Source organism: Hesperophylax consimilis, chromosome 14, assembly GCF_061612785.1.
Source record: "Hesperophylax consimilis isolate HC1 chromosome 14, BYU_Hcon_1.0, whole genome shotgun sequence".
Classification (NCBI taxonomy): Eukaryota; Metazoa; Arthropoda; class Insecta; order Trichoptera; family Limnephilidae; genus Hesperophylax; species Hesperophylax consimilis.
This window is the reverse complement of record NC_142849.1, coordinates 32,376,810-32,404,802: the sequence shown is the minus strand read 5'-3', so window position 1 is coordinate 32,404,802 and position 27,993 is coordinate 32,376,810. Positions and strand designations below refer to the sequence as shown.

The 27,993-nt window shown below is 31.4% G+C and overlaps 1 protein-coding gene across 3 annotated transcripts in view; it reads right to left on the bottom strand.

Moving 5' to 3' along the window:
- Positions 1–26,196, bottom strand: part of Scp2 (Sarcoplasmic calcium-binding protein 2) — a 327,312-nt gene extending 301,116 nt beyond the window's left edge. The window contains exon 1 of one of the 3 annotated variants that reach the window (XM_089639749.1): positions 25,949–26,196. The gene's annotated coding sequence lies outside the window, so the exon portion shown is untranslated. The remainder of the gene's footprint in view (positions 1–25,948) is intronic. The other 2 variants (XM_089639750.1, XM_089639752.1) reach the window with 2 other exon arrangements.
- Between the last annotated feature and the right edge of the window lie 1,797 nt (positions 26,197–27,993).

Below are 27,993 nucleotides of genomic sequence, written 5' to 3'. Positions count from 1 at the left end.
ATTGGTGTAAGACCTCCATTCAGAATTGAAAAGTTGCTTGAATTGGCTCTCTCCATTTTGGTGACTATTTCTGAATATCCAGGTTACACACATTCTTCCCCATATCCTCCCTCTCCCTACTATCTTCTGCTTCACAATATACCCCAATTGGGGATGCCATAGTTTCACTGGCTCCAGATGGTTGGAGCAGTTGCTACTCTTGCGCGGTATTCACATAAAAAATAAAATATTTCAGATTTCGTCGTTGTAGTATCAAAGGAGGAATCAAACCAATCATTTAATATTCATAGCATTATAATTAATTTTAACATGTGCTTTAAAAAGTTTTTAATTACTGAAGATAAAATTAGCAATTTTTTAACGAAAATGTGTAACAGAAAGATCAGACTTTAGTTTTAAAATTCTTTCATATTATCTTCAATAATTAAATATTACAATTTAGGGTTTTACTCATTAAATTATTCCAAAAATAAAAATATTTTTTCTACCCCGATTAAGAGCTTGTAAAACAAAAAATATATCAACACGCTTCTGTTCCCATAAACGTCTTGAATTGGAATTATTATGAGGCGTCTATATTGCGAATAAATCACGGTAAAGTCTTAGCGGATAGGAAAAAAGAAAGTTTGTCATATTTACTGGGAAAGATTGTGTCATTTTGTAGAAAATAATGCTGGGGCGTAACCTATTTTCTTATTTATATTGCGTGTAAGCTTTGAAAATAGACCACAGATTACAGCGGATTGATATCTTATAAGAGTGTATTTTTAGAGATAAAAAATCTATCCCATATATGGCCGCAAACCAGAAAAATCTTGCTGGAAAAGTTTTAGAGCGAAATTCGGGTCATTTAAAAAAAAATAATATTATACAATCTGGCTTTGCTCAAGTTTCAGTAAGACGTATATATTTTATCTTATTAAACGAGAGAATAAATTGAAGCAGACAATATTTTTTAGATTTCAGTTAAATGAATATTCAGAAGTTTACGAATGAAGTTTCACAATAAGAATGAAATAACGTTTATGAATGAAATAACGTTTATGAATGAAATAACGTTTATGAATGAAATAACGTTTATGAATGAAATAACGTTTGCGAATGAAATGACGTTTATTAATGAAATAACGTTGTGAGCTGAAATAAGTTACATGGACTAAAAGCTTGAAAAGTTGAGCAAATTTCATGACGCCAGAACTCCTTTTAAAGTGTTTTTGCATTGCAGTTAAAATAAATTACAAAGATTTGATATGACTTCCAATTTCCTTCAAACATTTTACATTGATTTTTCAAAAAAAAATACCAACGAAAATGTTTTGGATTTATTCTAGAGACCTTTTTATGTGAATACAGCACAAGAGTCCCAACTGCTCCTAACCTATGGCAACGTCAATTGGGGTATGTTGTAAGGCTGAAACTAGCGGGGAGGAGAAGGAGATGGGGAAGAGGATGGTAGGGAATTACTTGGCTATTCAGATCTGGTCACCATACACGGCAAAAGCCATTTCAAGCAACGTTTCAATTCTGAATGGTGGACTTACACCAAGGCGATAGCTTCTTACAATTTACAGCTTCCACTCTGGAACGTACCACAAATTTACGAATATACATTATTTTAAATTATTGAATTGTGAAATAACACAAATTAATCAAATAAAGTTTACTTGCGCACGCCGGGGTAACATGAAATTACTTACAAACCATCAGAGAAATATTCTTTTATGGACCTCTTGTATTTGGTAAATTCGCAGCTGAAAATATCCACCCTGGATAATACGCTATTGTAATTATTGTATGATCTGTTCAGGCAAGAATTCTGCTTAGAGTTCGTTTTGCATTGATCCACCTTTATCCAATGAAACTGAAATCTAAAAATAAAAGATGCTGACATTTAATCAAATTAAATTTTTAAACTTATTACATACTGAACACTGAAAACTGAAACCGAAAAACACAATCTGAAAAACTTAATCTTAATAAAACAGTATTTCCCATTGTAACAAAATATGCACTCAGCGCAAAGGTTTTTCTTCAGTTTTAAAGAAAACTTAACATCATAATTTCCTGCAGCATCCAACAATCGACGATAAGAATCTCAGGTTTCAGAAACGGTGGGAAATATTTTCAGCAAGAACCCGCCGTTTTAATTGTCGAAAGCTAAAACAATGCTGACGGAGAAGCATATTCAGAAAACGACCCCTTGATTATAATTAGTGTGCATATTACATTTTAATTGTTGAGAAGGATTATTCTTTGAAGAATTCCTTCCCGGAATTTGAGTCAGTGAAATATTTATAGACACTCCGAAATGTACAGCTTGATTATAAATTACCTGCAGAAATATCTACGAAAGGAGAAAAGGCAATACCTAATAAAGGTATATTCAGTCGTGTGTACCGTGATGATAGAATTATTCAAAGGTCTGGTAAAGATTTTCCAAAGGCTAGCTTAAACCGTCGATGAAAACTGTTTTATTATATTTTCGTGCAAATTTTTAATTTGTATTTAAACTAAAAATGCATTATTTGTGTGCTGAAGTATCAAAAACTCCAGAAAAAAGTCATCACAAAATTTGCACATTTTTGTCAAGTTTAATTTTTTGTTTTGGTTTATTACAGGTGTAACTACTAGACTAGGCATTTCCGCTTTGTGGAGATCGGTTTTTTATATGGTGCAATAAAAATGAACTGCTATGTCAACTGTTTTTATCTCTGCAAAATCATTTTTTTCAGGAGTTATGAAGATTTACGATATCTAGTTAGCTATCAAAAACTGTGACGCCGCCGCCGTATTGTTTAAACTATTTCTAAATAAATTATTGTTTGATAAGAAAAAATCCGTGTTGAAACATAGACGAACCCGAGTTATGTATATATACTTTTTGAAACCAGTGATGATATCCTCGATTTTTGAAAGTTTTTGAGGCAGATGAAAACGGAAGAGGAATAAATGGAGCTGGGTAAGAGATGAGAAAGTCGAATAAGTGTTTGGCAGAACAATATTTATGTTTATTCCTTGTATCCTGATGGAGAAAGCTTTGGTATTGAAACATGTAAATTTTTTTACTAAATATACTGGTATAAATAAAGTTACAACAAGTATGAATTTTCAGATCGAAGTGAGACTAAAAATAATAGTTTAAATCTGAGAGTACCTAATTGCATCATTGTTCATTTGTTATAAATTTCATTTCATGTTTTTCTATTTATTTTACAAGAAATTTTTAAAATGTCCTTCACGCTATGAGTTTACCTAAGTTGTGAAAGAAATTTTACAAGGAAATTTATATTTTAACAAGAAAAAGTTTATCTGGTATAAAAAATTTAAAAAAATATATATTACAGTAATTCAAGCAAGTTCCAATACAAAAAAAAGTAAAGTTTTAAAATATGGAGAAAAAAAAGGAGGATTGCCACAAGTTTCCTTATTTTGTATTGCGCTTTGAATTGTGTAGGAAGAAAATTGTAAAAAATAGCCTGGTATCTGTAGTGTTATTGTCCAAATGATGTGTTTGTTTAAGGTATTTGTAGTTGATGTGTAAGTCTTCTCCTTGTCTTTCAATGTACGAGTATTTATTATTGTAGAGGAAAACTGGTATGCGCTTTGAATGTAATCATTATATTGTCACTTGATTTTTTTGTTAGTGGACGTTAGTATTTTTTTGCTTTATACAATGTGTTAATATAAATAAATATGTGCTTTACTTATTTATTTTATTTATCAATGTTCCTAAAGACAGCTGTAAAACCATTTAGTAATTAATGTCTGTCACACTTACAATGAACATCATAATGGCCAGACTGACAGCGCCCATTTATTAAATATCCAATCTCTTTTATTATCCACATTATTTCTCAAAGTGTTGAACTTGAATGGAAAGTAACGGTTTTGGTTCTCAGTAACGAGATAAATATCTAGAATCATTAATTCATCACTTTAAAACGGTTTTGAAGACATAATTTTTTGAACGATCACCAAAAACCGACAAATCTCCAAAATGATCAGTTTTTAAGAAAAGCCTTTTGTGTAATGATTTAAACGTTCATTTTCTAAGATAAATTGATATTCACAGAACAATCACACACTTTATGAAAATACTAAAGACATAAATAACTCTTTTCCGAAGACATTTTTGTACTGACTCACAAAATAGTTAGTAACTATAGACACAATCAGATTCACTTGTGGATACCGCAAAAGAGTATCAACTACTCCCAACTATTTGGAGCTAGTGGAGTTATCGCATCCCCAACTGGGGTATGCTGTGAGGCTAAAGGATGCTGGAAGGGAAGGAGATAAAAAAGAAGGTTGGAAAATAAGTGGCCGTTCAGGTCTGGTCACTAAACATATCTCAAGCCATTTCAAGCACAGTTTCAAGTCTGAATGGTGATAGTTTACCAGGGCGATACTTAGAGTACCTACTATTCCGGAAAAATAAAATTGCAATGTTTTTTTAACAAGGAATGGAACGGTACACACTTGAAGAACGTGGAATTATTGTTACTGCCTATTTGACAAATTTCCGGTCAGTTGTTTAAACACAGGTGGGGCAAAAGTGATGTCATAATTAATTACCTGCCATTTTGTTAGAAATAAAAAAAATGACTCTGCCAAATGCTTAATTATTCGCTCACATGGTGCAGGACAACGATAAAAACGAGGACGAAATGCAATTCCTTAATAAAACAGAACGGAAAATAACGCAGTTATAATAATTTCGAGTTTTGCAAGTGCGTATTGCTCAATTGCTTGTTGTCAGCAATTCTGTCTGTCTACAAGACAAATGTCTGTCAAATCACAATGACATTTGACGGCATTTGCAAAAATTATGCTACATTCACATTATGACATTACTTTTGCTCTACCTTTTATATCCAACAGGTTTAACTTCTTATAAGTTATGAAGAGTTTCATAGAAATTCAACCGGTTGAATCATTTTAAATTTATTTGAAATAAAAGCACTCTCATGTTGGCTATTTACTGGTCTAACAGTTTCCTAGACAGTTAATTAGTTTAAAGTTCCTCGAGTTAAAACCGCTACTCTCGTGCAATTTTATAACTCGTATCGCTTATTATTTTAATACCGAGTTAATAAATATTGTCTGAATGTTTCATAAACAAATTTGATGAGCTAATGTACTGGAATAGCACGCAAAGCAATTTTTAATGTAAAAAACGGACGTCTCAACAGCGCAACCTTGTGGTATTCCATATTCCACGCCGTGAGAAATTTAATTATGGAGTTCAGACAATTTCTGTAAAACTTCGATGCGTTTTCCTGTGGCTCCGGCGATTTATAATCTCCCCGGGCGCCTACATTGAAAGCGAAACTTTGCCTCTTTAATTAATCAAAAACGCAATTTTATTATTCACAAAAACGGAAAAGTTTTCCGAAAAAAATTCACAATATAACCATATCTGTGAGGGGATTTATAAAAGCTTTCTTTTCATTTGCTCTTTCGGATTATGAATAAGGAAATGCTAGATTGATAAAGAATGTTACAAAAAGGAAATATATATTTGAGACACTGTTTTCATATTTTTAATGGTATTAAATGCGGGTACCTACCAAAAATGAATCTATCAGCAGGACTATGGCAACCCCAATAATGGAAAATATTTAGATTTAGATTAAGAAAGCATATTATTAACTAAATATACAATTAAATAGTTTCTATTAATATAAGGAAGATAATATTGTGTAGCGGATAAAAGGCGGGCGGCGTGCATTTGATTCGTATTCAAATCTACATTTTTATTCTGAGATTGATGATATTTTGCACACTTGACCTTTAAAATAAGATAAAGGTCACTGGACATCAAACAAACGAAATATCAACATTTGCAAAATTAAAGTATTGTAAATAGCCTAAGGACGGGTAGTTTCGGAGAATTTGAACAATTCATCAAATTTCAACGTTCATTTTCGGGTTCTGTGAAAGTCCTATTCAAGTTCTGTTATTATATCATTGTAGGCTAGTTGCTTGACAAAACCGAAATTAAAACAGAACTTGAAAAAATCTTTCACAGAACTTGAAAATTAACGTTGAAATTTGATGAATTGTTCAAATTCTCCGAAACAACCCGTCCTAAATATCACCCAAGCGAAACATTACCATTCAGAATAGAAACATTACCATTCAGAATAGAAATACTACCATTCAGAATAGAAACATTACCATTCAGAATAGAAACATTACCATTCAGAATAGAAATACTACCATTCAGAATAGAAACATTACCATTCAGAATAGAGACATTACCATTCAGAATAGAAATACTACCATTCAGAATAGAAACATTACCATTCAGAATAGAAACATTACCATTCAGAGTAGAAACGTTGCCATTCGGAATAGAAACATTACCATTGAGAATAGAAATATCGCTAACAATAAATAAGTTAGTAAGTACAACTTTATAACCTCTTTACTTCCTTTTGTCCGGACAAAATTCTCTATCGGGGATTCCATAGTCCCACAGGCTTTGGATATGTGCGGTATTCGCTATGAAAAAGAATTTTGTAAAATATCAACTGGATGGGACAAAACCAAAATTAAATTTAAAGTGCTTAGATCAAACGAGGCTTTACGTTATAAACGAAAATTGTCATTTAAATATTTCAGATCTCGCGGACCGTGAAAAGGTTCAGATTTTTGGGACAAAATGTTAAGAATGTCTATATTTAAAACGCATCGAAATTTCGTTTGTAACAATGGCACAAAGGGGAAATGTTGTATTATAGAATGCAGGCACTAAGAGTTATCCATATAAAAATAAGATTTTTTTATTTTGCTTGGCAAAACTGAAGGAAATGTTTTTTTCTGGTTATGATTCATATCATAGTATTATCTAGGAATCCATCGTCACGGGAACACCGGCGGCGGGGTGTAAAGTGCTTTCCACCATTTGTATGTAAAGTTTAATAAATGATAAGAAAATAAAGGATTTTGTTTATCAAACCCACACAGTTCACAAAAATTTCATCAAAAATATTTAAATGTAAAACAACGAAAAAAATTCAAAGCAAACAATCAACTGACAACAAAGTGGAATATACTCCCACTATCACCTTAATGAAAGACAACGATTTAGAATCATAACTTTGCTTGAAACGAATTTTGCCTGGTTTGGTGACCAGATACGAATATCAAGGTACTTACACACTTCTCTCTTGCCCATCTCATTCCGCACCCCCTACCTATAGCCTAATACACATCCCAAGAAGGAACTTGAGTGAAAATATTATGCCCTAAAATATTTATGCATGTACTCGTAGATCAACAAACGCTGATTCTAAATATATAAGTTTTATTTATTCATACATTTTCATTTAAAAACGATAAAAACCGTAAGACACTCAAACACCCTGTGATTGGTTAGCGTGTTCTGACAGCACTTAAGCGGCTAACTCACGGATCGGCCTGCACGGACAATTTTATCCTAAGTTGCGTTTCGTATACTCGCACACGGTTCACTACTGCAGTAGAAAATTTACAATTAACTTTAAATGTATTAAATTTTAAATTTACTTTACAAATTATTTCAACAGGGTTTATTTTTATTAGAAATCTTGCAAAGTATTTTAATTTTTTTTTTTTTTTTTCATGTCGACCCGATTGGGATTGACCCTACTGTTAAGCGACATAACCAAGGTACGTATGACGTCACGCGTACCTCATCAGATTTTGATTTAAGTATTATAAACCATAATATATAATATAATATTATGTAGACTAAATAAATTTATTATCTTTTATGTGAACAGTCCCAACTGCAACCGGAGCCAGTGGAGCTAAAGCATCCCCAATTGTGGTACGTTGTTAGGCTGAAGTGAGTGGACAAAAAAAGGAGATGGAGAGGTTTTAGAATAGATAAATTTATAATAAACTCACTAAACAAATTAATTACTAACAAAATATCGTATTAACCACTATCTACTTATTTTAGCAGGGTTTTAATAATTCCGAAAATCTAATATCTCCTGAAATAATCTCCAAAGTGCCGTAAACATTTGAGCTAAAAACTTTTGCCTCGTACCACGAAGGTGAGCGGTTAAATTTGGGTCATATTTCGATCAAGATGATTCTCATCTAGACATTTTGTCAACCCTCCTGGTCTCATGCAAATTCATAAAACTTTAAAAATTCAAATTTTCTTCCCCATCTGTCTTCAGTTCACATCATTGAGGCTGAAGTTTAACATATTTTTGAATAAATTTAAAGACTATTTTCGGTGGTCCATTTTCACAGTGAATCTTTTATCTACAGCCTTACGTGATAAATATATCGGTGTATGTTATATCTTTACTGATATTTAAAGGTCATTAAATAGTCCTGGAATGATATACATATTGTTTATAATGCCAAAGAAGATGGTTTATCTGATGTATAGATATACCTGAAATTTCTAATAGAATTTCAGAATATTTCCAAGATATTTTAAATATTTAAAAAAACTAATTTTAAAAGTAAATTAATAAATGTGCATATTTCAATTTGAATATGTCATAAAAGCAAAAACCATTTTCAATATGTCGTAAAAGAAAATACCATTTTAAATATATAAGTCGTAAAAGCAAATACCATTTTGAATATGTAGTAAAAACAAATACAATTTTTAGAAACTAGATAATATTACTCTTCAGATTATTGTATTTTAAATATACTTAATATTTATGATTGAAATATTGTAAATTTAGAAATGAAAAAGTTGAAAAAAACCACACGTATATTATATGTGTATTCCGAATGTCAAAATATTTTAGAAAATAAGAAATTTTGAAAAAACATTCAATTTAAATAGGGAATATTCTAGAAAACTATCACCTTACTTTTTTCTCGTTAGTACAATAATTTTTTTGAAAATTATTATAATAATAACAATTATTTTAAAAGCAATAATTATTCGCTTGAAACAATCATCCACATCGAAAAATCTCCTGATAAAAGATACATGACGCCAACGGGACGCGAACCCGTGTCCCTTAGATTTCCGGTCGACAGCTCTGACCACTGAGCTATGTGAGCTATGTACCTTTGTGCTATGCATAAAAAAAATCTTGTCTTAAACATTAGTTTACCAAAAAAATAATATTATAATAATTCCCAGAGAATAAAAAAAAATGTCAGGAATCCCAGGAAGTTTAGTAAGTCCCTTAACTATATATATATAGTTATAACTAGCTATAACTAGATGTATAACCAGCCCAACAGAATTTAGATCCAAACTAAAAACTCACTTTTTCAGACACTCATTTCCATAAATCCGTCATTCTATCCAAATATTTCTTTTTTTTCATTTTTTTATACCGTAATTGTTACATTATCTAGCGATTCCGTTCATTCAATTTTGCTATTGACTTGCCTACCAGTGGACAATGGACAATATCAGCGGGAACATAACAAGTTAATCGGTTTAATTGTTGGCAGATGAATCATCTAAATGCGTTTAAGATTGGCGATTGATTGATTTTATTCATTAATTTAATTCATTTAACATATAATATATTCAGCTAACAATAAATCCACCCTAATATAATAGAACTTCCTTCTTCTTCTGGCGTTAGTAAGATTAAATTGTTAATTTTAATTTTTGTTGTAAGTTGCCAAATATGTAAATACTCGTGTATATGTCGTTAAGATAGTAGTTATAGGCCTTAATCGTAAGTCACTAGATATAAGTCTTAGAGATAAGTCAGTAGTTCTAGTATTAAATATTTAAGAAATATATTTGTACAGCGCCCTTGAGGTGATTTCTCACGAAAACGGCGCTATATAAATTAGCCAAATATTATTATTATTATTATTAACACCCTGTATATAATACCCACTGTAGTGGCAATATTCCAGACATATTTAGCAATAGAACACAGAACTAGACAAAATTTCTCAAATCTCTTAATTGCACTTGACTTCACTTAAAACAAACTTTATTGTCGCTTGATTTTTTTGTCGTTCTTGTTTTTCTAACATTATTGGTTGGCATTTATTTTTTGTCATTTCTTCGTACTTTTAGATTAATGTTCTAAAATTTTTGGACATTAAAAATAAATTAAAAAATGAAAATTTACTCATATTCATGTTAACTTCCTAGTAATTTTAAAATTGTTTAACTTGACGGTATTTTGAGTCTAATTTCGAAGACATAATTTTGTAGCTAAGAATGGTTATTTTGGCCAAAGGGTGTAGGTATTTATTTTGAAACGTTATGAATATTTGAGGTTTTGTCCTTATAGTGTAATAAATAATAAGTAGTTGGTCTTAGTCCTAAAGGCTACTTTCAGTTCAAGACCAAAGACCACAATTCAGATTAAAAACGTTGCTTGAGGAGGACTGAACGCAATAGGCGCTAACAAAAAATAGTAAAAAAAACGAAGCTAGTAGTCCACAATATAGTGCTGGTACCTAAGCTCTAGTATGGCAGCGAGGCATGAAAATGCCAGAGGAAGGCTGAAAGTAGATTGAATGCTGTAAAAATTAGACCGCTGAGGCGTATGTATGGTAAAACCATGTAGGTTGATGTAACTTAATGAGTGAGATTGAGAAAGGGACCCTAAGATGGTTTGGGCATGTAGAGCAAATGAGCGAAGAAAATAGTGTAAGGAGAATATATGACGCAAATGTGAATGGACTTGACATGATCAAGTGGATCAGATACTTGAGTTGGGCCATGCCAAGAGTCAGAATAATAGAAAAGTATCTACTAGACGATGTACGAATGTGACAATAAGTGCCAAGACCGAGTTGCTTGGCGGTCCGTCCTCTCTGCTTACCCGGTGAAAAAACGGAGTAATGGTAATTAAGTTAGCTTGAAAGGACTTTAGCTATGTTAAGTTGTCAAATCTAAACATAAAAGTGCTTCACAACCCTCAGCCAGTTCCCCATTTATTCGGTTTCCCACAACATTACAAAGATCAGGCTCAAATTAGGCGATGAAATTGAAGTCAACTAATTGTTTTTCTTCGTGAGATTTTAGCATTAGTACATCTAAAAAGTTAATTATTATTTTATGTTACGTTCATTTATAATTTCATAAAACCTACCCCGTCCGTCGTTATAAGGACATGTTGCTAGGTAATTCAAATAAATGTGTCCTGGAAATTAATAATACGCTCTCTGGCCAAGTGAGATAAAAATATAAACCCTTGCTAATATTTGACACATAGTTTCCGAGCGTTGCCGAAATTATATTTAATTTTATTAATTCAATTCTAATTAAAATTAACACATACTTCAATTATTTGTTCATGTTAAATTATGGATGGTAAAAACGAAGATTTCAAAAATTAAAAAGATTCTACTGCATTCAATTTCAGCACCCATTATTCTTACAAAATCATTCCAGAGTTCTTGTTTCATAAGTGGTTCCGCCCACACGATGCTAATCGGCGGTGGGTGCCTTGAGAACAATCAAGCAATTCAATAAATTCTTGAACATTGATGGGAAGGTCCGTACACTTTATTTTGCCCTCTTGCTAGTTGGAAACTATTGGCAGAAAACTCAACATTTCAAGGATCTATAGATAATGATGGAAATAATATTTAAAAAATTTGTAATGTTACATTGACCTAGAAAATTCAGACGGTAAAAACTGTGCGAATTGCATGACGCCACAATGGGAAAAAATACTATTGCTTATTTATTAAGAATATCTTCAAAATATTTGTAATTCCGGTTAAAAACGGGATTCTACGCCTTACGAATAAATTAACAGGTGTCCTGATAATTTTTTAGCAAATTTGGAACATCATGATGTCGGAACACGTCTTATAAGATATTCGTATTACTAAAAGTTTATCAGGAAACCTTTTAATTCATTCACAATACCTGCAATCCCGTTTTTAACGGGAATTATTAACAATTTGAAGAGATTCTTAATAAATAACAATAGTCATTTTTGTCCAATGTCAAATTCTATCTGCTTTAGAAACTACGATAATTTGTTTTAGATCGCGTAGTGAACGTAGTTAGTGAAATCCGTAGTCAAAAACAAACAAAATATAATGTAAAAACTTTATATTATTTGTGGGCTATGAAATAATTTAGTAGTTATGATCACAGATCAACTTATCTGATTTTCCTCGCAATAACTAAACTTTTATTAGATGTCATAATATCGTGACGTAATCTGATAACAAATTGATTGTACCTACTACTAAGAAACTTATTCCTTGGTCTATTCAATTTTCTATATCTACAGAACCATATCGTCAGCTTTGATGGTAGCGTAATCTTATTCATCTAGCAAGATAGTAATAAACAACTAGATATTGCGAAAATAAACATTATTTATTTTACTTATCTTTTTCTTTACAAAGTAAAATTTTCTCAGTTAACCTTTTTTAAACTTACTTTACACGTAATAAACAACTCTCACAAAAGAAAACACAGGTTTTTTGCCAATCTTCCCTTCTTTAAACATAAATTTACTTTTCAAAAAAAGAGAATTGCAATAATTTATTTTGAAAAACGTATTTTTATCACATTTTTCAACGCTATCTCCATTGTAGACGGTTACCTTCACAACATAAATTACTTGACAGCATTAATCCCGGGAGATAACGCAGCCAGAAGGTATTGAATGCGGCATCAAAGGGCCCCAGAAGCCCGTTTCACTCTCCCGTAATCTCGTTTCCTCACAATGGAGCAACTGCCTAGAGTCTACAGCCCTCAGACTCCCGATTCCAGAAACTTTGCGGGCGAAGTCAGATCAAATTAGCCAAGCGGCATTGCAGGGATTTTAATGCGTTTTTCGGGGGATGCAAGGGCAACTACATTACGGTTATGTAAATGAATGGAATGAAGTAAGTAATAATATTAAGGCTCCGTTGTAACCGTTCAAAAAAAAAGAAGATGGTTTGAATTGAATATACATAAATACGAATGTTATAGACGTAAAAGAAAATATTTAATAAACTATTTAAAATATAACAAAAAGCTCTGGACATCTTAAGTAACATTTAAAGGAAAAAATTGAATTTTTATAACTTTAACATGGGAAATAACTAAGCCGAATGTGTTTTTTATAATTTTTGGAGCAAATTTTGCGATTTTTTTCTATGGAGCGTATTTCTGTTTTTTTTTTATTTGTCAAGTAAAATATAAACGAATAAAATATTTTATTATTAACATATTTTTTTATAAAAAAAATTGAATTTTTTAATTAAAGGTAAATATAAAATACATGATTATTATTACCTTCCTAATTGAGAATAACTCGTGATTTGGAGGGAGTATCACCATGAGTTGTACTACCATAACTATAGACGGTTCCATGATAACTCAACACAGTGATAATTCAACACACTTTTAAAGTGATATAAAGTAATTAGAAACGATGGAAAAAAATTCAAACCTAACCTAAACTAATTTAACCTAACCTTCTTAACCTAGTTAATAAAGTTTTTTTTTCATCACTTTCCATGACTTTATATAACTTTTTAAAGATGTGATGAATTATCATTTTGACGGTTTATCCGGTCACCCTATAGACATAAATATCTATATACTACAGGAATGTATCCAGGTTCTATCGCTTGTAAAATATTTAAGATGGCTGTAAAAAAACTATGGATATTTTTACAAACAGGTTCGCGAGTTTGGACTGCTTCGGAAAATGTATATGTGTTCAAGTGTAGATTCTTACAAAAAAACATTAATGTATGTTATGTGTTTTCTTTTTGATTTTAATTCTTATTTTTGTTTTCATTACAGATAGTCTAGTCGTTAGCAATTAATTCGTCAATTATTATTTTTAGGTTTATTTTATTTTAATTATACGTACATATTGTAATACTGTTATTGTGTTTTTGTGTATATTGTAGGCATCCTGCAGCCTAACCACTATGCAGGGACATTTGGGGGTCTAGATTATTTTTATAATAAATGTTGTACTTAATTACCATTAAAGAGCTAGGAAATCACAATCTAAGGGTAACGTTGTATAATTTACCGGGCGAATTTTGTTCACCGGGAATATTCTGTTAATAAAATATTACATTTAAATAATACCCCCATTATTATCCCGCGAGAATGGTCACAAGGCACACATGAATTTATTTTATTGGTCACATGAAATCTAAGGGTTACATATGCATAATTCATAGTTTGGCTAATAGGACGCTCAGACCATTTGGTCGCGTACATCTGCTTAGGGAATAGTTAAATAGATAAACGGAGAAAATGTGGGAAGTTAAAGGATATTAAAATCCTGACTCCGCGACCAAAGTGTCCGAAGGGATGCATTTTGAAATGAAGAGAGGACAGAATGTTTAAAATCGCCCATTATTTAAACAAAAACGTTAAAAGATGGCTTTAAGTTTATTATTTAAATGCATTACCTATACCCACCTACAAATTCTACAATCTTAAAAAGCTTTCATACAAAAGGTTCACGGTATCTAGCACGGTCCATCAAATAAATTGTCATATTTTCATTTTTATTGTACGACAGATTATTCATCCAATTACATATTATATTGTTTTTGTTGAAGTTCGTTGAAAAACCCAAGTGAGCCAATTTAGTATTGTTGTATAGTATTGTTTTTATTATACCTTCGGGCAGTCAATTTACTGATAAAATAAATCTTATAATAGGATCGAAAAGAAGCAGGTACTTAGTCGGAATAACGAGACAGAGCTGACTTAGAAAAGTGGTTGGATTGTAGAGTTGATGATTATTAATTGAACACGAAGAAAGAAAAGTATCAAAGAAAATACAAGTTTAATAAATGACAGGATGAAACTATTTAATTTATTACAGCTTCGTTAAGGTGAATTGGGCGTAGGTACATATTATACCGACTGTGAAAGGGTAAAAGAAGTGATTGATTAAATTTATTAATTAATATAATTGTTTTTAAGATAAAGAGAATCATTCATATTGGTTGAAAATTTGGGTGAGTTCTGTAATATATTTTTTATGATAAATTAATGTTTATTTGAAAAAAAAAAATCTATGCATGGCACAAAGGAAAACAAATTTTTGTAAGCATCGAGTAAAAATAAATGCCGCCGACTGGAATTGAACGAGCACCTTCTGATTGCCGGTCAGGTGCTCTGAACCACTGAGCTAATGTTCTAGTATTTCAATCTGCAATTCTCGTTTATTATATTTTTTCACCTGAACAACCAACTTTATAATGCATGGCACAGTTGTTTACTAAATAAATTGGATATTTCGGGCGAGTAATTATTTCTTATAATAATTTGTGAGAACTGTAATTATTTCATTTTCGGCCAAACTATTTGTTAGTGCCACAATAAGATGGACTGAAATTTTATTGCGATATATTTTTTAATTTATTTTTGTTAACGAAAGACAAACATTCCCAGGTTTATCCTGAGCATAATATCCGAGCCGGAATATCCTGACCACATTTGAAAATCTCCTATTGTCATCACTGTAAGCGGAAAACGTTGCTTGTGCCGTGATGGAGGAAGTCCTACATCACGACACAAAGTATGGCAAAGTAGCCAACCGAGGAATCGAACTCATGACGCCTGGGTGGGAATTAAAAGCGATGCCAACTCAACCACAAATCGGTTATTTTATATCGCTGTAAATATTTTTTTTATTTACTGATTAGACATAAATATAATTGTAAATACATATGATGTGATCGTAAAATTTAAAAGTAGCGAGCGAAAACACAAGTTGTTGTTACATTATCTTGTTATATAACGTTATCTTTGTTTATTACCTTTGCTTGAAAAATATTTTTTCCTTATAATAATTATAAACATTTTAGCTTTTTTTACCACCTCCTGCAAATTATCTTTAAATTTATTATGATAATTTGCAGGAAGTGGTAAAAAAACGACAAAAATTTGTGGTACATTTGCTGACAAAATATGCCAGAGGCCTGGTTACTCACTAGTGCAGAAATGCGAACGTAGAATCTAGAAGTAATGTCTTTATATGAAAGAACGTACTCGTAATTCCATTACAGAAAGAAGTTGTTTGCCAAGGAGTTTTCTTAGCTATTAAAACCCCGGATAAAATTCGATAATTAACTTAGGCATAAACTCACGCGGAGCAAAGTATCCAGCTCGTTAAAAGTTTTCAGTGTCTTTCAGACTGCAAACAAACCGTAAAAAATCTAGAATATTTCACGCTTCGAGCAGGAAACGGAACGGGAGCGCCGGGGTAATTACGTTCGTCGGTTTTTACTGGCTTCACCTGCGGAAACAGCTATGTGACGTTAGTGCATATTGCATATCACCTGCACCTATAAGGAGTGACTTGGAAATACAGTTAACCAATATGGAAGAAACGAGGATGTTGCATCTACAGCAATAAGCTAAATAACAGGAATATAAGGTATATGTATGTAGCACGACAGTTGATGAACTACAAAATAACATGTGACGAATCAAAAGCAAAATAGCTATATGACGTTATTGATTATCAGCTAAATATTATATCTATTACTTCAATAATGCATTTTAACCCACACAATATAGTAGTTCTACCGCACACTTGTGTTAAGTTCAGTTTAAAATAAAAGCAATTACATATTTTGAAAAGCATTTATCAAGATTATTTACTTTGTTTTTCATCTAGAATGGTTATAATCAAATATTCGCATGAATTTTGTAGCTTTACATCAAATTTTTATAAATTCAATTTTCAACTACTTAACACGTGTGTGCGCTAGGCCATCGATATTTAACTCGAAATTTTGTGGCCTATACTAGTTAATTTAATTTTTCATTTTTCCATTAAAGGTTTTTGAACCAACATGAAATAATCCTAGGATTTTTTACAGCCTTCGCTCGTGACGTTATTGCACATCAGCCATAGACTTCACCTGCTAAAAGTTTTTAATAAATGTATAAGATATTCGAGCATGTATGCCGGCAAAATATTTCAGTCCACAAAACTACTAACTAAGTTTTATGGACTGAAATATTTTTAGTTCACATCGTTATTTTCTTTATCATTATTTTTTAATGGCCAAGATGCAATTAACACTTTCTTCAGACTTTTGCCTATGAAAACAGCTAAGAGATATAGGTGCATATCGTCTATAAGAAATGCATCTACATTGAATTTATTTCATAAACGTATATAAAAGACATATCGACCATTGACTCAATCTATATAACTCTGATTCATGTAGTTTACCTCTTTTTCATTGCTTGCACCAAGATTAATAATACCCAACAGTGTTTTTCAATCCTCTGCTGCGGAAACAGCAATTTAAAAAAATAAATGAACATTTGGAGAAAAAAAAGTGCCAAGGAGCTAACTGATCATTTTTTCACCGAGCTATTCGGGTTGTGTAAGTCGAGACGCGTAATTTGATACCCATATCGTATGTACGGTTTTGGTAACCAACACTCTTGAAAAGTCCCAGGGAATTTTATTTTGGAAAAAAACATTGCTCTATAAACACGCAAAATGTAAAAACTTTTAATTAAAAAAAAAACTAAAAAATTTAATACTTAGTAAATTACTTTCCCAAACTTCTGTGCTACTGGTAGATTACAGCGTTCTCGAGGTAATATTTCGCAGAAATGGCTTTATAAGAATTATCATTATTCAGGAATTTAAAGTGACGTTAGCGCACATAATCTAAAAAAAGTACTACAGCAATAGACTATTAGAGAAGTTATATATGTAAGTAATTCGACAGTAGATTAACTGGTCTATGATAAGTATCATTTTCCGTATCATAATTAAGTTTTTTTGTGTTAGTTTCTGCATCTTTACAATTTTTTAACTGAAAATCAACCCAAATCATCACTGCACTTAACTCACATATTATATAGTGAATTTATTCAAAGCTCGTCATCTGATGAACTGCTCAATTCTAGTTTATATCGTTTTTCCTCTTTTTCGTTTAACTTTTATGCACCAAGGAAACGTACACGTAGCACGGGGGTCAAATTGACCCTCTGCTTTTACTGATCATGAATTACGGAATGCAACGAAACAGTTCTTCGTAAAAGAAATACACAACTTGAAGCGTAACAAACTTTTAACTAAGTTACTCGAAGCCCATCAAACTTTTTATTCATCTTTCAGAAAAGCTTCATAGCATGGATTTTATTTAAAATGCAGTTAAGAAACTAATCAATTTGCAATAAACTGATTTTCACTGGATTGAAAAATGTTCACTGTAAAGCATACTAAACTTTTAACTTGAAGTTTTAAAAGACTTCAATTCAAAAATTTTTAATAAAGTATATCTCCGACATGAACTTTTGAAACATCTCAGAACTTTAAATTTGAAGTGAACCACATTTATAAATAAAGCAAAGTGTAATTTCTATGTTACCTAGCGTTTAAACTATGTAATAATTCTGTATCCATTTAATAAACCAAAACTATAATTTCCTCAGAAATCATAAGGTTTGTAAGTAACTACTTAAAAACCTGTTTAAACCATTAAATGTTTTTTTAAATTTCATATACCTAAGGAATTTTAAAATTTGTCCAAAGATACTTTCATTTTCTCAATGATTTTTTTTTAAAACTTTCTTCAAGCATGTAGGTACCATAATGACTCAAAGTAAGCCATATAGCCAATTTTAGCAACCTAGTCAATGTTACTCCGAAACGCCAAACGGTCGAGTTAAAACGGGACTTACGGGAGCTACGCTCCGTTAAAAAAATTTATAGGCAAACACCATACGAGTCAGAACTGACTGGACCCTAGGACTATGAAATTTTCCAATGGAATATTATTGTGAGACTGAAGAGAGTGGAAAAGGGAAAACAATGGGAAATAGGAAGGCTAGCTAGTTTCTAACTGATTCTATATATCTACAGCACGGCCGCGCTGTTGATAGCCAGACCGAAATATATGGTCACAAAATACGATCAAAGCCATTTCAAGCAACATTTGATTCTGGATATACGAATAGTCAACTGATACAATATTAAGGGCCTGTTGTTTCTCAGAATTCAAAAAATTCATTAAGTTAGAAAGATAATTTTCAATCTGTGAAAGTTCTATTCAAGTTATGTAACTGAATTTGTTGCTTCATAAAACTAAAATAATATCAGAACTTTAAAATTATTCAAATTCTGTTAAACAACTCCTACAACCTCTGTCAAAGTAGGTACTATTCAAGTTCTTAATTATTAGATTGTCATGTTTTTAGGTTGGTTTACAGTATTTGGTTAGTAAAATGAATAAAACTTTCAGAGAACTAGAAAATCAACTTGAAACTTAACATGAAATTTGATGAACATAAATTGTTCAAATTCTGTGAAACAACACGTCTTCGCTATGATGAAATGTAATGAATTATTCAAATTCTGTGAAACAACACGTCCTCACTATTATGAAATGTAATGAATATTTCAAATTCTGTGAAACAACCCATCCTAATAATATGTTGAAGACCATGTTTGTATATTTTCATTATGTATTTATTGATAAAAATAGTACTTTTGAATAAATATAATTAAATGACAGTGAATGTCAAACTTGATTGCCAAAGAAAGATACTTTTGAACGGAAATGTTCTGAGAAAACACTCGTTGTTTTCAGATGAATTCACCGGAAAACGACTTGCGGATACGAACAAAGGCGAATGGACCACAAAAGATGACAAAGAAAGTTACGAACTAACAAAGTTTTTGGTTTGGGAGGATTATGTGACTTAGTTTCTTTTACAGGACAGCTTTTAAAAATTTGAGAAGAGAAGAAAAAAACGTTTTTTTTCTTTAATTCAAAAAAAATAAATTTAAAACAAGTTGTTACCAACCTGACCAAATGCTGATCGGGTAAGATCGACATTTATTTCGTATATTAACTGCTTACGTACAGTTTTTAAATTATGTGTTTTTAAAAAAAGCTCAGCTAAGAATAATTTGACAATATTTGAAAATATCTTACTTTAATCACAGTAAGAGGAAATTTTTGCTTGTGTCGTGATGGAGGACTCGAAATTGAGGAATCAAAATAATGACGCTTGGGTAGGACCCAGACGCGATGACAACTCATTCACTGACCGGTCATGAATTCTGATTTCTCTTTCATGAATAAAATTTACATTTTGTTAAATGAAGAGAAACTCGCCAAAATTGAGTTTTTTAATATTCATTAACGGTTCGTATGAATTTGTATTCGTTTTAAATAAGAAACTGTTTTATACAAATAAAGTATGGATTCGGAAAATAAATTCATTCAATCTCATTGGATACTCAGATATTGTATGTTATAATATATTAGGTTTATATTTTAATATTTTTCTGTGGGTAGAGAAAGTTAACATTATTTGAAAAATCTTGTTGTAAAAATTCAGAAAACTATACCGTCATTAAATTTTTACATATTTTGAACCGTCAAAGACATTTAATTCATGGGCTGTGGAGCTAAAATATTCCTTACAAATTTAACTACAGGGGGTCTCAATAACTTAACTACCGATTATTTCCCGAGCACGGCTGCGCTGTTGATAACCAGACCGAAATATGAAATATAATAAATGAACACTGGAGCACTGGAGGCATTTTCTATGAACTGACATTCCTAAACGTCAGACTTCCATGTAAAAGTTAAAAATACAAATAAGTTGTGAATTTTAATTAAACTTATATATTGGCAGTCCGCATGTACATTTTGATACTAAAAAATGTGTTATAATCAACTCATTTTAATTAACTAATGTTTGCGAGGTGTTTAGTCATGGAACGGAATCAATTGATCGCGTCTAAGGATGAATCAATTAAGCTTATGGGTCGTGTATACATATTTCATTCAATTCTAAGAGCTTAGTTAGTTCACCTCTATTCAATAATAAGCCAGTTATTTTGTGTAACGAACGACATTATCGAAAAAGTTGTGCATATTGACAGCATCCGACACCTTGGAGGCAGCGCTAAAAGCAGCGGCTTTTGTCTACCGACTGGGCTGACATGGGGCTTTATCGATCGTTCGTACTAGACCTCCAGGTCGAAGCCGGTTATTAAAACCAATAAACCTTACACAAATTAGTCAATCAACGATAAATTAAAAAGAAAGATTTGATTTTTAAATAGATCTGTTAAGAATTGTTTGGGCTTGATGAAGTCTTCAATAACAGATGCATGGTTTTTTTGTTTTTGCTGCACAAAACTGCATTTTACTTTATTTAATGTTACAACGAGTTAAATTATTCCCGACCCGGACAAAACACTTTTATTAATGGTTAGTTGACCATAATGACTGCTTGTTACTATTTTAAAGGAGAGAAGAAGTGAAAAATCCAGTCAGCGTGGCTTTTTATAATCTAATCAAGTAACACACACTGACAAGCTAATTGTCAAAACAAACACTGTCAAAGAAAGCCAATTGATAAGCAAAACATCTGTTTTATCTGTTAGCCCTAGTTTTACCTCTGACCGCTAGGTGCTGGGCAGGAGCCTGTAAAGTAACTGGTGGTGAACTTTGCTAATGGTACGTACATTTTTAACAAGATCATGTAAGTAAAGCATGTTATTTGACATCGACAAACAGATAAATCCATAATCGTCACATTTCAGTGTACACTCCAATCACACCTTCAAGGGTAAACACAACGTAAATAAACCAATTATTTTGTTAAAAAAACACTTTTTGCAAGTTATGCTTTTAAATATTAAAACGAATTATTTGTTTGCGCCCGTACATTATGCAATATGAAGAAATAGTTTTGTCTGTATAAAAAATATTTATTCAAAGAAAGGCATACAAATACAATATTGTATTGGTGATTCAATCCAGCCATGTTTTGTGACCAGATCTGAATAGCCTGGTACTTCCCTACCTTCCCCTTCCCCACTCCTATCAATAAATTTGGAATGATATAGTCTCACTAGCCCCGACAGCTTGGAGCAGTTGGGATTATTGTGCCGTGTTCATATTAAAAATCCGCCAGAGGGAAAAAAATATAATTTACAAAAAATAAATTATTTATGGATTAATATTTTATTATTTTCTTTATTCATTATTAACAATGATTTTTCCAATTGCTATTGGGGAATTTTACTAGAGATATTTATGTAACTTAGGTAGTAGGTACTTATGACACGAAATGATATGAAGGGCAGGGCTATTTTTGATCAAATTAATTTCAGTCAGGAAAGCCAATTTACTTCAAAAATCTGCTGACTACGGTAGAAATTATTTTTGTACCACGCTTACACATTTTAAGATTATGTTTGTAGACTTTCATTTTTACGTAATTACCGCAAAAGACTGTCATCCACAATTCAGTGGGTAAGTTGACATCACGTTAGATTCCCTCCCGCGTGAGTTCGATTCCTCGGCTGGCTAAGTTCTCCATTACGACGCAAGCAACATTTCCGCTTAGTGTGATGATAGTTGGAGTTCTTTAAATAATATCAGGTTATTGGTAGCCTGGGAATGTTTGTTTTTCTTTTCCTTAAAAAATATTTAATTGAACCTTGAATTATGGTCTTTCACCAAGGCGATGCTGAAATCTACCACTCTGGAATGTCTCAAAAATAAAAAAAATAATACATAAAGATTACATAATAATAATATAACGATAATTATATTATAATATTAAAAAATCTGTTAATGAAAAAATAAGATAATATTTAGGCAATGAGATAAAAAGGATTTGTCATTCTCAGACTATAAAAATATTACTATTCGTTATTTCGGCAACTGGCATTATACCTGGCTCTCTCATTAAAAATTTAGGCGTATTAGATCTATCAAAAAATGTATATATAAAAATTCAAAAATCAGTCATTTTTAATACATGTAGGATAATGAAAAACTTTTTTTTATATTTATATTGAGGGATCATTAGGATTTATAGGCCCTGTTAGGAGTTCTACCGAGCCGAACCCTCTGATATGAAAATATCTGGAGTTTATTTTATTATTTTCTCATTTGATCTCTTGTGAGTTGACGTGTTTTTCTTGTATTGTTTTGTATTTATTTTGCTTATATAATGCACTTGCATAATGTTGATGATCATTTGTGGAAAAGTGTGTGGCAGGGTTTAGTTTTTCCTATGGGGAAGATTTAACCCGGACATAAAATCGGAAACGCATAAAAAAATATTACATAACAGTAACGAGCAATCAAACACGTTGTTTATAAACGTGTAGGTATAACAATGACATAAAATCTTCGATTACTATTTGTAAAACAATTATTCGAGGGAAATTGACAGTTGGTTTCATTGTAATGTATTGCTATATCAATTTACTGTTTCATGCAAATCAAAGATAAGTCACACTGTCATTTACAATATAATAACTCATTAATTTCACCATATAATTTTCTATTGTGGTTCTGGAACTTAATTCATTATAAACTTCAAAATCTAGAGTTGAATTATTGATATTAAATTCTAATATTTATTTGTAATGGAATTTTACGAATTTATTTTTTGCTTGCCTAGCCTGCTAGCCGCTTATTTCTAATGATTGGTTTTAAGGACAGGCCTCGCCCAAAAATTTTCAATATTTATCAATATATTGCAACAAACATCGCTTTTTTCCTTCTTATTGAACAGAAGAAATATATAGAACTACCGAAGGCATTGTGTGTGATATTATGACATAAGTGATTATTAAAAAAAACTTCATGACTTATGATGTAAATGTTATGAAAAGTTTTCACGTTGACCTAGTAATTCCAGATTAGAAACGATGGAACATTTAAGACAGTAATTAAAGGTTGTTGAATCAATGAATGAATTTTCAGTTCTAAAAGTAATATCAGTCATGAGCTATGGAGATTATTTTGGAATAATATTTCGAAAAAAGTGTTATGAAACTCTGTCATAGTTGGGTAGTACAATTAGCTATAAATTTCTGTACTTGATCGTTTTATGAGAGCTTTAATATTATTTCGTATAGTAAATAGGTGGAGCTTGTTTGATTTGAAGGCGTTGAAAATGAACCCCTTGTGGTTGAATTGATCAGTTGGAGGGTAGACAATACTAGACAAGTGCCCCGTAGAGAAATAACAAGCTTGCCAATAATAATCAGGAAATAATTTCTGACGAGTAGTTTGTGCTTTACTACGTTATAATTGCTATATAGACGAATATACAGTATTAGTTTCATTGATGAGAAATTCCAACACATTAATCACAAGAGTTAATGCTACTAATTAAAAATAATATATTTGCGGTACGTTCCAGATAAGATACTCTCAGTGTCGCCCTGGTGCTTACACCAGGTCTTAACCTCCATTCAGAATTGAAACATTGCTAAAAATGGATTAGGCCGTGTTTGGTGACCAGATTTGAATAGCCAGGTTCTTCCCCACCTGTCTCTTTCCCATCTCCTTCCCTTCCCCACTACCTTCAGCCTCACAACATACCCCAATTGGAGATGCCATAGTCTCACCGGCTCCAGACGGTTGTGAGCAGTTGGTACTCTAGTGCGGTTTCACATAAAAAAGTATATAAATATTTGAAAACAAACAGATTTTGTTATACTAGTGATAGCTATAACTATAGCCAATCTCCGATACGATAGAGTACCAAATAAAAAAAGAAATTACAGTTTAATAAATGGACCTACAGTTGACATTAAAAAATATTAACTTGAGGTAACTGATTTTTTTTCATTAAAACGTGCTGTTACAGTGCCTTACATTACTAGTCGAAAAACCATAACTTAGATACGAACAAAATTGTAAGTAATTAATTTTTTGTTGTTTGACACAATTCTGTATTGGACTTAATAAATGAATCCTGTCTTATTTTTTATTTTTACGATATATTGTCTTAATATGACAACTTCCAGAATAACCACCCGAATAAGATTAATGATATGAATGTCTTTCTTAATTTTCATGTGCGATTTTTGGTTTTATATAATTTTCTTATAAAATTTTATTTTATATAAGTTTTCTTATTATAAGTACAGTCACAAGAAGTAAATTCATATTTGGTTTTATTTTTGCTATTTACTGTACACATTTGTACTGACAAAATCAAAACTGTCGATTTCCTGAAAATGAAACAATAAAATTAAACCAATAAACAATGGAGGAAAATCGCATCTCGATTCGGTTTTCATAAATTAACAAAGACAATAAATTTCTCTTGCACATACGAAAAGCAAATTATGAATAAATATAGGTACCTCTTAATCGTACTTTAAATAAAACATTCAAATATAGGCCGCACCACATTGAAAAAAACTATTATAAAAATGAAAACGAAGTACATTCCTAAAATCGTATATGGTTTTTGGTTTCACTTTCAATAAAAATCGAACAAAATTCATACATAAATTATTAAAAAAACTTTGTAATTCACTCAAAAATAAACATTCTGCCTTATTTATTTTGATGAAAAAAAAAATATTTTGCTGAATAGTTTTAGAAATAATAGTATTTTCCTTAAAATGCCATTGGAATAGATTTCATATTTTTGTAAAAATTAATTTATAATAATAATAATTTACAATTTAATTTATAGTAAAATTTGTCACTTTACAATATTATCTTAGTCACTATACAATAAAAAAACACAAATAAATTTTATTTGTTTTCATTTTTCTCTGCATCGAAAGCAGTGTTATAATCAATAATCATGCTACTGAAATCAAAAAGAATGCTTATTTTTCGGAAAAAAAATTAAATAAAGTAATTTCCGCATTTATTGTGAACCTACCTAATTTTCCTGAAAAAGTTACATTCTTTTGTTCCGAGGTTAAATTCAATTTTTCAGAATAATTGCTCAAAAGTTTCTGAAACAAAATTCATTTCCTACTAACGCAATTTTACAATGGAATAAGAATAGGGAAATATATTGAATTTTGAGAAATATTAAACAAGTTTAACTTTATGCATCAATTTTCGTACGTAAATTCGATTTCCTAGAATATTATCATCATAATTTCAATAGATAAAAACAGTATACCTATAGCATCTTGGCATCTTAACCTAATTTAAACAGAAAACTGTTTAAAATCTGTATTTTAAAATAATTACTAACTTTTATTAAAGTTTTAAATAATGTACTCACCCTTCTCGGATCAACTGAATTCTAGTCCAAACGCTGTCAACGAAATCGCGCACACGGTCAATTTTTGCGAACTTTGGTACACTTTTTAAACTGAGAAACGCGCTTGCCGCTTGCTCTGGTCAGTGGTGAGTTAACTGACGTGGTGAGTTTGACTAGGTGGTGGGTTGGTAGGGATGAGTTTAGTGGCGAGTGGAGGTACACGGCACGTCCAAGCAGGGCAAAGTCGTGATAACGAGTGACTTCAGTACGGGAGCGCGGTTCCTTATATGGGCGCGCGGGGACGCAGTGGCGGGGTGGAGTTGCTTTATTGTGTGCTGCTAGCGAAACTGGAAAACGCCGATGGAGGCATATTATGTTAAGCTTTTCTAACAATGGCGGAATTGAAAATGTAATGAATTTGCGGTTTTGCTTTGACCTCACTTCAATTAAAATTTATTTTTAGGCAAATAGAATAATTATATTACAAAAAATTATCTATCGTTTGTTACCATTTAATTAATATATTAGTTTTATATGTATATCATGTTCCATGCTCATACCGCGAAACTTATAAAATACATTAAAAAAATTATTCGTTAGTGCCTAAATAAAGAAATTAAAAAAAATTATAATATATATACACTTTTATAATTATTGCGAACGTGGCCATTTTGTTTGTCAAACCCGTGCAATAACTGGCGAAAGTAAAGCTACGATTACATTAGACAATTTTTTTAGTAATTTAAATTGCTTGGTATAAAAAGCTTTATCATTATTTTTTCTTACATTATCTTGAATAAACACCCTCCAAAGATCCGTGGTATGAGCGTTTATATTATATTTCAAAGTTTAAAAAAATATAACTCTATCATTAAGGAAGAAGATAATGCTAATACAACTAAATGAAACATGAATCAATGAACAAGGCACAGACATTAACAAGATAACGGTCACAACTAGGAATCGAACCCAGGATCTCTTCTCTTACCGGGATTAATAAATTTGACAAAGTCAAATTGAAAAAAAAGTGTTACCTACGTTTCCAAAATAGCAGAGCCATCTTAAAAAGAAATTGTCATTACGAACAAAACAAATTACCTATTGCAACCTAAAAAACATTTTTTTAAATTATTAAATCGTATTGCACCAATCCTGACTTATCAGATTTTAATTGCATTTAGTAAAAAAGTCACATATACCACGGGCAGCCACTGATCTTACGGCGAGTTTCCAATCTTGATGCAAGTCAATTTTATTACTCGCAGTACAGTATCACAATTTGCTTCGTTATTTGAGTGGTTGTTCCCTGCTGATATCCAGGAACAAACAACTTCGGAGATTCATTCGCCTCACACGAGTACGGCTACCAGCTTCAGTAGTAATTCAGCAAACAGCGAAAACTATATTTTCATACTTTTTTGATTTTTTGAAGATAAATTGTGAACTATGAATGATTTCAACAAAGAATTTCGTAAATCTTACGCAGATATACATATTATAATAGAAAATTAACAGAAATCTTTTACTAACTACTGCATTTAATGTAAATATGTCTATTTTTTAAATATTTCTTTTTCCATTTTTATTGAAACAACTTTTTTTAGTTCAAATTTCTTTTATGAATCCATTGCATCTAATAACACAGTCTGACAGGAGAATTATGTCAGACCTGGTTGTGTTACACAGAGTCATTGACAAATTAATTGACAGCCATACCATCGTTGCTACATTGAATTCCATGCGCGGACTGGGAACACGGGACAAAATTTAACATGCTTCTGCAATACATACACAACCAACTATCAGACACACTCACTAACCAATAGGATGTTTGAGCTTGGAAACAAGTTTGGGGGTACTAATTATATATTTATTTGCAACATTTATAGAATTAAGCGTAATTTATAACACCAACACTTTGTTTAATCTTCAAATATAGTAGCGTTGGTAATGTACAGGGTTTTCCAATAAGAGGTGTTATTTTAAATAGCCCGCTATTTCGGTAGATGTTACTTTTGAAGCTGTCATTTGTTGACATTTGACAATTAGAAAATACGCCATAAATA